This window comes from Apodemus sylvaticus, chromosome 6 (assembly GCF_947179515.1).
Source record: "Apodemus sylvaticus chromosome 6, mApoSyl1.1, whole genome shotgun sequence".
Classification (NCBI taxonomy): domain Eukaryota; kingdom Metazoa; phylum Chordata; class Mammalia; order Rodentia; family Muridae; genus Apodemus; species Apodemus sylvaticus.
In genome coordinates, this window is record NC_067477.1 from 135,179,459 (window position 1) to 135,191,666 (window position 12,208).

A 12,208-nucleotide genomic window follows, 5' to 3' on the forward strand; every position below is an offset into this window, starting at 1 on the left:
CCCTGGTTGTCCTGGAACTCACAGAGATCCACCTGCCTCTGCCTCCCAAGTGCTGGGGTTAAAGGTGTGTGCCACTAAGCTCAGCACAGTTTCAAATGGAGGCTATAAGTGCTTTGCATTTGAAAAATTTGATCCAGCAGTTAGCGCTCAACACCCCACCCCTACTGCCACACCTGCCTCTGGTGGCCATGCTAACACCATGGTGGACTCTAATCCCAGGTAACCATAATCCCAAATAAACCCTTCCTTGGTCATAGTGTTTAATTACACCAACAGAAGAATAACTAATAGAGCCAATATAATTGCTTTAGAATACATAAATCAAATGATCTATGACTCATAGACCGTACCCAGGACCTACCCAACCCTCTTTATGCACTTTGAAATTCAACATCTTTAGTATTGGTATTATTCTTAAGCATTTTCAATTAAGCTTCTTTAATATTAGTTGTATTCTTGGTCTAGTTTTTCCTGTATGTGTCCAAATTACTCCAGTTTCAATGGGGATTCAGCTTAGAATGTCTGAGTCTCATTGTAGCCAAAGGAATAGTGCATATTATGTGGTTTAGGCAATATGTTCACTCCTGCTGTAAGGAGCTGGGGGCTAGGGGTTGGGATGTCACTGTTCTCAAGGCTGAGGATAAGGTCCCACAGATAAAATAAGCGTAGTCACTAGAGTGATCCTCTCTTCAGATACTCAGAGACCAGGAAGACAATTTCACCCTTCACCATTTTTCACTGATTGGATTCTGAGTATATCCTAGGGTTAGCATCCAACTTGTCAGGTGGAGGAGGCTATATGCTAGCCAAAGGTGAGCAGAATGTTTAAGTGAAACGGTTCATCAGAAAAAGATAGTCTCTGCTATGAGGAAAGGAGAAGCCAGGGCAATTAAAAAAAAACATCGTAAGCTATGTGCCCTGGGGCAAGAGTGGAACTAAAGCTGGTGGGTCAGGATGCATTAAGTCTTCAGTTCCAAACCTAGCATCCCTATCTGACACCTCATTTCAGAAGGCATTGCACAGGGAATTAAGAGTTTAAAATCCACTCGCTGATGGTCAGAGTTTCAGCCTGATACAGAGCACGGCTGTTCAGGAGGTAAAATGTGGGGAGTTTGACTGCCTTTACCCCACACCACTGGGCGGGTGCTGGACTTCAGGGAAGCTGGAAGGCACCACTCTGAGATGGGAGAAAGCCGGAGCGGGTACTCCCTGGCTTCTGGGCCCCCAGCTGCTGCTGGGGAACCCACAGAGAAGTCTAGAACCAAGGGTGGGGGTGGGGTGGAGGTCATAGATCTGAAACGGCCAGGACTGGGGCCTCTCAAATTCCTGAACATCTAGGTGTCGCTGAGTCTTGAGTTGTTGAGAGCAGAGCTGGGCCTGCAGGCTGAGGATGGTTGTGTAGCCCTGAGCCAGGAGGGCTGGGGGAGGGAAGCTCCTGCTTAGCTCCGTGGTGATTGTCCTTAGCTTGGTGGTGGTTGTCCTTAGCTTGGTGGTGGTTGTCCTTAGCTTGGTGGTGGCTGTGGATGAAAGCACAGAGAGGCCTTGCACAGGAACATGTTGGATCCCCATGGTGGATCTTGACGAAAGAGGCAGTCCATGGTTCTAAACTGTTTATTGACTGTTCATTATGGAAAATGTATGTACACCATACTGTACCAACTTCTCAGTGTGGACCCAAGATTAAATACCTTTTTCAGGGAGAAATGTGTGGGAAGGGAAGCTTATTGGCTCAACTCTCAGGGTCTTTTGGTACCTCATTAGCATGGGGAACTCTGTTCTGGGTCTACATGACCACAGGTCACAATTCCTTATGTGGAAAGTGTGGCGTGTGTTCCAGGCCAGGAATATGGCAGGCAGTGAGGACATAGGGAACTCAGTTCTGGGTCTACATGACCACAGGTCACATTTCCTTATGTGGAGAGTGTGGCGTGTGTTCTAGGCCAGGAATGTGGCAGGCAGTGGGGACTCGCCTATGTCTCAGGTGTGTACCCACCAAGTTTCTGGGTCTCAGACCTGCTTGCTTCCTGGCATGGTTTACTGATCCAAATCACTCCAAGTATTCTTTATTGAAGGAAAGGCAGTGTCAATGTTTTTTTGATTTCCTTGTTGGAGAAAATACAAAGATGTCATTTTCCAGGACAAGAATGAGGAAGTACTCTTAATGGAACATCAAAGTTAATCCTTGGAAAGCCGAGATTCTAATTTGGTAATCTGGTCACACCATCTCAGAACATTCTTTCAGAAATTTTTATTGAAGTTTATTACAGCCGGGGAAACTTCTGGGAATTTATCTGGAGCCTATTCTTGCTTATATACATACCAGGTTATTTTATTGCAGGATTGTTTGTAATAAACAGAAAAGACTGGAAACAATCCAAGTGGTCATCAATAGGGGTGTGGGTAAATAAACTGGAGCACTTCCTGTAGGGTAATACTATACAGCTGTCAGGAGAATGAGGAAGTTCTGTTCCAAAGGACAGAAGAAATCTCAGTTAGAATGCTAGAGGGAAAAGCAGGGTGTAGATACTATGACAATGCATCCTGCTACTTCTCATGTAGGAAGAGAAAATATACACAGGAAGAGCTTGTATTTGGAGAAACATGGAAAATACACAAAGGAGCGACCTAACTAGCTATCTCAGCCCATAAAGGTGTGGGAGAACTGGCGGGGATGGGAGGAGAGACACTACTACAGCTTGTTGTTTTGATTCCCGAAACATGAGAGTATTGGTTGATAAGTCATGAATCCACACCAAAAAGGAAAAAAAAAGCTTAAGAGAAACCTTTCAGAGGTGTAAGGTAATTTCATAAAAGTTATAGATGCTCTTAACTAAAAGGAAAAAAATCAAGTCAATGATCCAAGGAATATTGTTTATTAGAAGTCAAGTATCAGCTTCTAGAGATGTCTATTCCACACCGGCTCTCACTCTCCACAGCCGTACACTCTGTTCTTTCCAGTATCTTCAGTCTCTTGGATTTCTTTTTAATATTGATCTTTCACCCTTTTCAAGTCGACCGACCAGTCAGCTTGTGGAACATGCTGATTTCAATGTGAGTTCAAGGCAGCTTAAGTCACCCAGGGAAAGCTATTTAATAAAAGACCAAAACACACAAGTGAAGACAACATTTCATCTAAAATGTGGCTTTCTGCATATAATTATAAATGCTGCGAGTTTGATATCTTGTCCAGAAGTGGGACTCTTGGACACTTCAACGTATATAGCAGGGGTCCTGATGCTACACAGCAACTTGTGAACAACTTGTGCTTGGAAATTCCACAGACGTGACTATATTTTCTTTCCCATCATGAATTTGTTTTAGGGCAAAGGCTGTGTCTCAGCGCCTGCTGTGGAGCTGGTACACAGTAGGCTGAATTTTTACCAAATTACTTGTATTTGGTAGCTTTCCCTTGCCATCACTGAATCCATCAGTGAGACTGCTCAGTTCATCCCAAAAGTTCAGATGACCCCGATCATCTGCAGCCTGGATCAAAGCAAGCAGAGCTTTTTGATCCTTTGCATGCATTCCCTAAAATCAGTTGCACCCTATCTGTCGTCTAAGTCCTAGTATATCATACTCCTGCTCAAAACTCTTCAAGGGATTATGGTTGCATTTAGAATAAGATTTAAACTCTCCACTCAGACCCTCGAAGCTTCACAATGGCCTCATCCATTCTTCACAATTGGCTTTTTCCTCGGGCTCCTGCCTTGGGGCCTGTCAGCGTCGTCGCCTTTGCCTGGGATGCCCTGAGAGCTGTATGCCGCGTGCTTTCTTCTGACCAAGCAGGACTCCTCAGGGAGGCTTACCCTGACCATGCTGGGTCCATCAGTGTTCCGAGATATTTGTAGCACTTTTTAACTATGTGGATCAAAATCTTTCCTGCTTTAGATTTGTCATCCTAGTCACACCTACGATGTGTTACATTGCTCATCTTTGTATGTTCTGGTGCCTAGTACGGGGCCACAGATAATGGCTTTGAAAAATTGAGTAAATAAAGGTTTCTAAAATAAATCATGAATATTCATTCCATTTGTTCTTAGAACTTTATGTGACTAATTATAAAACCAAAAACTAATTATAAAAAGGGCAGAGCCTATCAGAATGGCTTCTGAAGAAACAGTATAGAAACTGCATAAAAAGAGTTAACTGAGGTACCGATTGGGAAAATACGCCTCTAAAAAATGAGTAAGTAAATTCTGCCACAAACCAGTCTACAGAGCAGGCAATAAGTTAGTGGAAAGGGACAGAAAATGTCCAGATGTTGGGTTTTTACTTGAGCGGCTCAGAATCTACCAGGATACAGAGTTTTCTAGCTACAGTTGTTTTAACAGCCATTCTCCAAGGGACAGAACCAAGATTTGGAGATGTTTCTAAATTGGGCTGGAGAGCACAGCAAACAGGCACCGAGATTTCCCACCAAGGTCCTCTGCTTCAGCCTCCTGCTCTCTCTCTCTCACTGGCAAGATGCACACAGGTGCAGCATTCTGGGAAAGAACACGTTAGAGGGGCCATCTCCAGGGCACAGGGCAAAGGCTTCACCAAGGGAAGGTCGTTTAATTGGGCCGGTAAGAAAACAGTTTTCAAGCAAAGGAGGCACAATTAGGGTAAAAATGTAATGACAAACAAAATTTAAAAAAAGCTGGGGGGAACATATACATCTATAAAGAGAAGCAGGGATGTCTAGAAGGGGATATTGCCCAGAAGGGGCAATGCTGGAAAAAAAGTGTTATTTTATAGACAGCTGGGCAGCTCATGAGAACAGGAGATTGAAATAGACAGATCTGGGTTTTCTAAAGAAAATGACAGTGGCAGATTGTGGGTGAATTGGAGCGTGAAGAAAGGATTGGTTAGCTGCTTCATGCAACTGTGCAAACGAGCTAGCTCAGTGAAGGAAGACAGGAGAAAACGGAAGACGAGGTTTGCATGCACTGAACTCGCATATGGACTCTGGTGGTGGAAGACAGACAGGAGAAAGATTCTTGAAACACACACACTCTCACACACATATACACTCACACAAGTACACATGCACACATACTCCACACACACTCATATACATACACACACATATATATACACACACATACACACTCTACACACATTCACACAAGTACACATGCATACATATTCCACACATATTCATATACATACACACATGTATACACTATACACTCATACACATTCACATACATATACACACATTATACACATACATACACACATGCACATTCACATACACACCCATGTACACACACACACACACTCCACATGCACATTCACATACATACCCATGTACGCACACACACTCCACATACATAGTCACACACATACACACATATACACACTCTCACACACACATGCGCGCACACAGAGGGATGGAGGAGAATATGACTTGGTAGATGACAAACTATTCTGGGAGGGAAACAGCAGCAGGAAGGGAAGCTTAGCTGTAGCTAAGGTAAAGCATTTGCCATTGGATTGGTTTGGTTTGAGCGCCTGTTTGTAACTTCCAGGAAGACAGCTGGCTGAAATACAGATGAAAATGGAATCTAGGTTTTGAAATAAGGTATAGGTTAAATGGAGATCTAGATTTTGGAGCCATTTCAATACAGTTTGAGGGAAGGAGGGGTGTAGCATCTAGCTAGAGCCCACGCCTAGCATAGGTGGGACTCTGGGTTTGATCCCAAGAACATATATGTATATTCACATATTTGCTGCCAATGGGCATGGAGCCTTTTCTGAGAGCTCAATTTCATTATAAAGAAATGTTCAATTTCTTTATAATGATGGTGGTTACAAAGGAATGTATATATCTCAAAACAGAACAAACTAGTACATTTAAAATGAGTGTTTTACAGAATTTTAAATCCCGAAAAAAAAAAAAAACACTAAAAATAGCTGAAGTGAAATTCCTCATAAGATATGGCAAGTGGTAAATAAATTATTTTATTAGTCATTAATCAATTGATTTAGGAAAAAGAACATAAAACTGCTGTGTACACACCAATTACAAACATCTTTTGCAACAGTCTGCCCTAGTTGTGTTGCCTCGGAAGCCAAGGCTGGATGCACGGCTTGCCTAGCCCTTCAGGGGACTCAGTCCCCTGCACTGGGGGGATTCAGTCCCTGCTCATCCGTCTGCTCCCATCCTTGACCCGCCCTTCCTCGGCGGCGCCTCTCTCTGCCCAGCATCTACTGTTGACTTTCCGTTTGGAGAAGCGGAGACAATGAAGGCACTTGAAGAACATAGCATGACTCATCTCTGAGGAAGAACAGAAACCTCTTCTTATTGATTGATTTTAGGCTGATGGCCAGCACAGCGTCCTCATTTGGCACCGTTCCCCCAACAGCACTTCCGAACCGTCCTTCCAGTGCTCAGCTCAAAGTCTACTTTGTACAGGAAATCATTTTTAAGTTGATAGAAAGAAGTGAAATCTGATACTTCCATTCGGCTGCCAGGGTGGAGAAGTCACTTTGAATAATCACCACCTTTTTGGGTTTCTTTTGGGATCTCAGCTCTGTCATGTACTAAGTCTTTGTGACCTTGGAGGAAATTGGGATATGAAACCAGTCCCAGAGGATGCCGCAGGAGGAGTCGGCTAGCCTGAGTGTGAATGCCAAGCGAGGCGCCGAGGGGCTCATGAGCCTCATGAACGCATGCGCGGCCGTGCTTCTGGGCAGCCCTCCGCTGTGTCCCTTGCAAGCACGCTCACACATCCTGTATGCTCTCGGGAGACGCGTAGAGTGATGTGTAGGAAGTGTACAGGTGAAGGATAAAGCTGGAACAGGTTTATGCAATAAATATGCAGATGAGAAGAAACTGTTCTCTGGAGATGCAGACAAATGAATTTGATTCAGAGGTGGTGGCAAAGGTCTGTCTTTGCACTTCCTTTCTCCATTCATTTAAAATTGGATCTTGCCAAAAGGAGGGACAGAAGGCCTCATCTCAGTGAGTGGAGCCGCAGAACCCTGTGCCAATACACCTGGTATTTGTTCATGCCAGCTGGGAGAGGAGCTTGGTTCTCAGGGTTTTACTACTGTGGTTTCCTGGGCTGGGCAGCTGGGTGCCTAATAATGATAAAAACCATAATAATACTTCATAATTATGCTCTGCCCTCTGCCAGACTTGGATTTAATTACGAAGACTATGACGGAACTGGCAACAGCCTGTTCCCTGTTGGGGTGCAATCAATACCCAAGGGCCTGGAAACACCAAGTGAAGTGGCCACGGCGACCTCCTGCAGGGCCTGTCCTGGCAGGGCACCCAGAGTTCTTTGGGTCTGGGGCTCATCATGCAAAACAAAGGATACTTTGAAATTGTCCACGTGTGCTTGGCACTGCCGAGTAAGGAGCATGCATGAAGCAAATGTTGTCATGCATGGAGTAGAGCATCATGGAATTCCAGGCCTAGAAGGTACCAAAGCAGGTGAGAACATCCATTATCCTGTCTTCTACCTCTAAACATCACTGCTACCACACTCAGCTGGGTGAGTGCCGGGACCTTGCCCTCTTCTTTGGCCTAGGGCTGCTCTTGTGGTAGCCTGACTCAAGCATCAGGGGACTCACGATTCAATTCACACTCATGGTGAACATCTCTGAGCCAAGGCACTGAACAGGCACAAAGATGGATAGCGTTACTTCTGTTGGACATGGTGGCTCACAGCTGCAATCTCAGCACTCAAGAGGATGAGACAGGAGGACTAGCGTGAGTTTTCGGGCTACAGGGTAACTAACAAACACAATCTTAGTGCCCGCTGTGATTCTGATCCGAGGCAGGAGCAGCTTACCATCTATGTGCAGGGTTCTCACACAGGCAGCAGAGATAGAAACAGGACATACTCTCAGCAGATGAAAGAGAACGACCCAAGAGGAGGTGAGCACCCGGGCAGTCCCCTCTGAGGAGAAGCGGAGAAGCAGGAGGCACGCAGGGAGAACAATCCAGAGGAAACAAGCCAGAGAGAGGCCCTGCTAGCTGCTCCTGTTGTAGTTTTTGGAATGCACGTCACTCCTGGCTGACTAGTTATTAATTTACCCGTATATTGTTTGCCTTCAGCAACCTTGTCAGTTTTGTTGACCATTACATCTTGAGCTAATACTAAAATGCTCAATAAATATTGGCCTAATGATTAAATGGCACAGGGAGGAAGCGATGGTGGCAATGGAGAGACGGCGTGTAGCTCACGTGGTCTACGTAACAGCATGAGAAGTGTGTCAGTCAGGTTACGGCACTGCAGTGATCGGCCTATGAAGGGAACAGGCTGATCCTGGCTCTGTTTGGAGGTCGCAGTCCTGATCGGGTAGCCTTATTCTCTATCCGTCTCTCCTGGGTGAAGGGCGAGCACACCGGCATTTCTAGTTGGCTTTCTGCTGCCAGGAAAAACATTATGACCAACAGCAGCTCAGGGAGGAAAGGGTGTATTTAATCTCTCAGTGTGCAGCTCAGCATCAAGGGACGTTGGGACAGGAACTTAAGAAGGCCTCAGAGCAGAAAGCACAACTGACAGGAACTCACTGGCTTGCTCTGAGGCAAGCTGCAGTGTTCCTGCTCAGCGAGCTACCTTTCTTATTGAGACAGCCAAGGCTATGGCCCAGGGAAGGCGTGGTCAACAGTGGCTGGACCCTCCTGCAACAATGAGCAGTCAGGACAATGCTGACAGACTCATTCAAGAGCCAAGTTGATTTGAGCTTCCCCTCAGATGATGCTAAGGTGTGTGTCCGACTAACAGCTAAAGCGAACTAGAAGAGGACAGGGGTACACTGCAGAACAAAACCGCTCACATCCTGCACAGGAAGTGAAGCAAAGGGACGGGGGTCCCCCAGCCCACTAAACCCTCCCCCCTTTCATGACCTAAAGCTTCCCATTAGCCTCTCTGTCTTTTAAAGATTCTGCCACCTTCATGCCAAGGACCATAGGCCTGTGAAGACCATTCCAGAATCAAAGTCCAGCAGATAGGGAGATGCTGGAGCAGTAAGAAAGTGGACGGGGGCTTGCTCTCTGGTTCCACAAGCTCTGGGGAGAAAGTTAATGTGGCACTGAGGAACAGAGAGGAGAAGGCTTGGTGAAGTTCAGAAGGCGCGTGTTCCGATGTGGAACCTACTCCAACAGACGAGTGGAGCCGATCAAAGCTGCTTAGGAATGCAGAGCTGGCCCTCACTGACCGGATGCTCATCTGTGATTCTGTCTGAATGGCTACATCAGCTCGTGTGCGGTGTGTGCCTTCCGAATAAGAGGGCTGAGGGCCAGACCCTGGTCCTCTCAAGGAGTCAATAGAGAGGAGACCATTAAAAATACTGAAAAGGCAATCTGAGGGTGTACGATGTTAAGAAAGGTAGGGTGGAGCTGAAAAGAATCTAAGTTTAAAAAGCCTCCAAGAAAAAATGTAGTCTGCAGTCCCCACTGCAAGGCATTAAAGACTGAAGGTGGTCAAAAATCTCAATATCCAGCAGGCTAAAGTAGGAGCACTGTTAACTAGTAGCCAGCTTGGGCTACACATTGAGTTCCAAATCATCCTAGGCTATACAATGAGACTGTTTCAAGCAAACAGGACTAAAAAGTGACCCAATGTATGCTGCTGATAGAAGCACCACTTTCTCAGTAGATTCGCAGGGGGAACAGACTGTATTTGCATCATGAAGTACACGGGAAGAACAAGCCTTTTTGTCTGAACACTGGAAAGCAATGTCTAAGAAGTGGTGGGTTAGCTTATGAATTACGGTAACCACGGTTCTAAAGGGCCAGCTGAGGAGTCTTGCGGGGACACACTTCTCTGTCCTTGCAGCCATTTCGATGGCCGGGGCGATCCACATAAAATGCAAGCAAAGAGAGGGAGTGACAACACCCCTCCCCTCGTGTATGAGTCATCTTCGTGGCAGCTGAGAGCCTGGAGAGGAAGAGTTGAATTCAATGAGGTGCCCGGATTCCCGTGAATATTGGAATTCAGTGACTTGGATGGCTCCATGCTGAACGGAGCTAGGGAGACTCATTCACATTTTTCTACCCGGCACTCCATTCAGCATTTTCCCCTTGGTCTCCCTAACGGAGCCCAAACGAACAAAGCTACTCTCCACCCGCACCTCAGGTCGACCTTCCGCCCTCGCGCCCACCCCGAGCCCTTTCCACGGCCACGTGACCCTCTCCAGCCTCCGAGACTCCGGGTCCTCGCCCCCTCCCCTCCTGCCCGAGCCGGCTTGGCCCCGCCCACCCCACCCACGTGTCAGCCTCTCTCCCACCTGACTGGCTCCTCCCTCTTCGGCCGAACCCGGCCGCTGTCTCCGCTGCCCGACTCCAAAATGGCAGCCGCGCACAGCACGCACCAGGGCGGCTGGACCTCCGTAACTCGCCGGCCTCCCTTCTCTAGCTCCCAGCCTCCCTCCTCCAGCCTTCACCTATCCGCCGCTGGATTGGCCGCCGGGAGTCCCGCCCATCTAGAGCCCCGCCTGCCATTGGTCACGGTAGGCTGCCCTTCAGAGAGGCGTGGCCCAGCCCGCCCCCCACCCCAGGAGGTATTTTCCATTCCGGTGGGGGTTTGGGGGGCGGGGGGAGGGGAGAGGGTGACGAGGGGGAGGCGGCCGGGAAGGGGTGGGGGCTGGCGGGGGCATCCGGCCGAGCTGGGGTCCCCGGGCTCCGTCCGGAGGAAGCGAGGCTGCGCCGGCCGGGCAGGCGCGGAGGACAGGACGCGCGGGCGGTCGAGCTCGCCCTGCCTCTGACTGCGCTGCCCCCGGCCCATCCTGCCTGGCCGCAGGTGCCCTGGATGAGGCCGCCGCGCGTGTCCCAGCCGCTGAGTGTCCCCGCGGTCGCCCGGCGCCCTCCCGCAAGCGGCCGCCTCTCCTTGCCCAGGTCCCGGCTCCCGGCGCAGCCCTCCGGCAGGCGCCTCCGCACCTCGGCGCAGGCGGCACGGCCCTTGGGCCGGGATGGATCCGCCGGGAAGAGGAAGGCAAGCCGGGGCATTGAGCCCCTGCGCACGGTGCCGCGCGTAGTGGGAGCTTACGCGCTGTAGGCTCTCGGTACGTCTCGGAGGAATTGCTTTTCGGTTGGAGTCGGAGCAAGAAGGGGTCGTCTGGGGCTGATGGGAGGGCATTCGCCTTCGGGGTTGTGGTAGGTCGAGACTGGGTGGGGGAGGTCGTAGGTGCCCACTGCAAGGGTAGAGGGGTCCAGCCAGGTCACCTAGCGCCCCAGAGCTCCGACCTGAGGGTCCTCAAGGTCGACGATAAAAGGTGTACCGGGACATGAAGGAAGGAGCCGGGGAGCGTGGATGCGGGAAAAGACTGGAGCATCTCTGGGGGTTTAACCTGGGCTGGTTAGTACAGGATGCGGAGGCGGCCGCAAGGAAGACCCCGCTCCAAGTCCTTGAGCTTTTAATAAATGGTTCTTTGGTGCTGGGGCTTGGGCATTCGCGTAGCTGGAGCGGAGTGACTTTGTGGAGAGGGAGCTGCATTGACAGAAGGATGCTAAGGAACAGCGTAAAGACACTTGGTTTGGTTCTCAACTTTGAAGGCTATGGGGGTCAATCCCGAGCTTTTGACATTTTTATTTTGGCGTTCCAAGCCAAAGGTGGCTCGCGGCTGGACTTCGTCAGTGATCCTCTTTTTTAAATTGTATATATATATTTGATGGGGTTGGGCAGTTACCAGTTTTCCTGGACATTCTTCCAACTACACCTTGACATTCTTAGAGCTGCTTCTCCATCTACACCGGAGGCTTGCTCCTTTCAAAGTTAACACTAGGCTGGACTGTACTATTACGATTTACTGACGTTTATCCTAGAAGACGAATAAGTCATGTATGCTTTTAACTGTTTCATTACAGGGCCATGTAAAATTGAACTACATGTTCTATAGAAGTTTAAAACTGGTTTCTCTTTAAGGATCCAAATGAAAAAGATGCTGTGTTAGAAGGCTGTGCTAAAATGAGCTCTAGTGTTCTAACAGTTGAGAATTTAGTCAAATGCGTACTTTAATCTTAATAGTCTCATATTCATAGTCCTTTTTTGAGACTGGCTTAGCAACGGAAGGAAGCCACACGCAGGCATGAAGCAGTGGCTGTTGTCTGGAGTCACCTCTGGCTGTCCTGCAGGGATATTACCTTTGTCAATTCGTGGACTAGAGAGAGTAAGCTAAGAATTGCACAGCTAGTCTTTGGTCTCTTGTTAAAGTCACACCTGTATTATTACTAATTTCATACATTTGTTGAGTTCTCTACAGCTCACAA

At 48.1% G+C, this 12,208-nt stretch overlaps 1 protein-coding gene across 2 annotated transcripts in view; it reads left to right on the forward strand.

Annotated features, from left to right (window-relative positions):
* Positions 1–10,291: 10,291 nt before the first annotated feature.
* The window catches only part of Socs5 (suppressor of cytokine signaling 5), a 32,352-nt gene continuing 30,435 nt past the window's right edge, over positions 10,292–12,208 (forward strand). The window contains exon 1 of one of the 2 annotated variants that reach the window (XM_052186523.1): positions 10,292–10,503. The gene's annotated coding sequence lies outside the window, so the exon portion shown is untranslated. Of the gene's footprint in view, positions 10,504–10,628; positions 11,005–12,208 lie in introns of those variants that run through there. The other variant, XM_052186521.1, reaches the window with a different exon arrangement.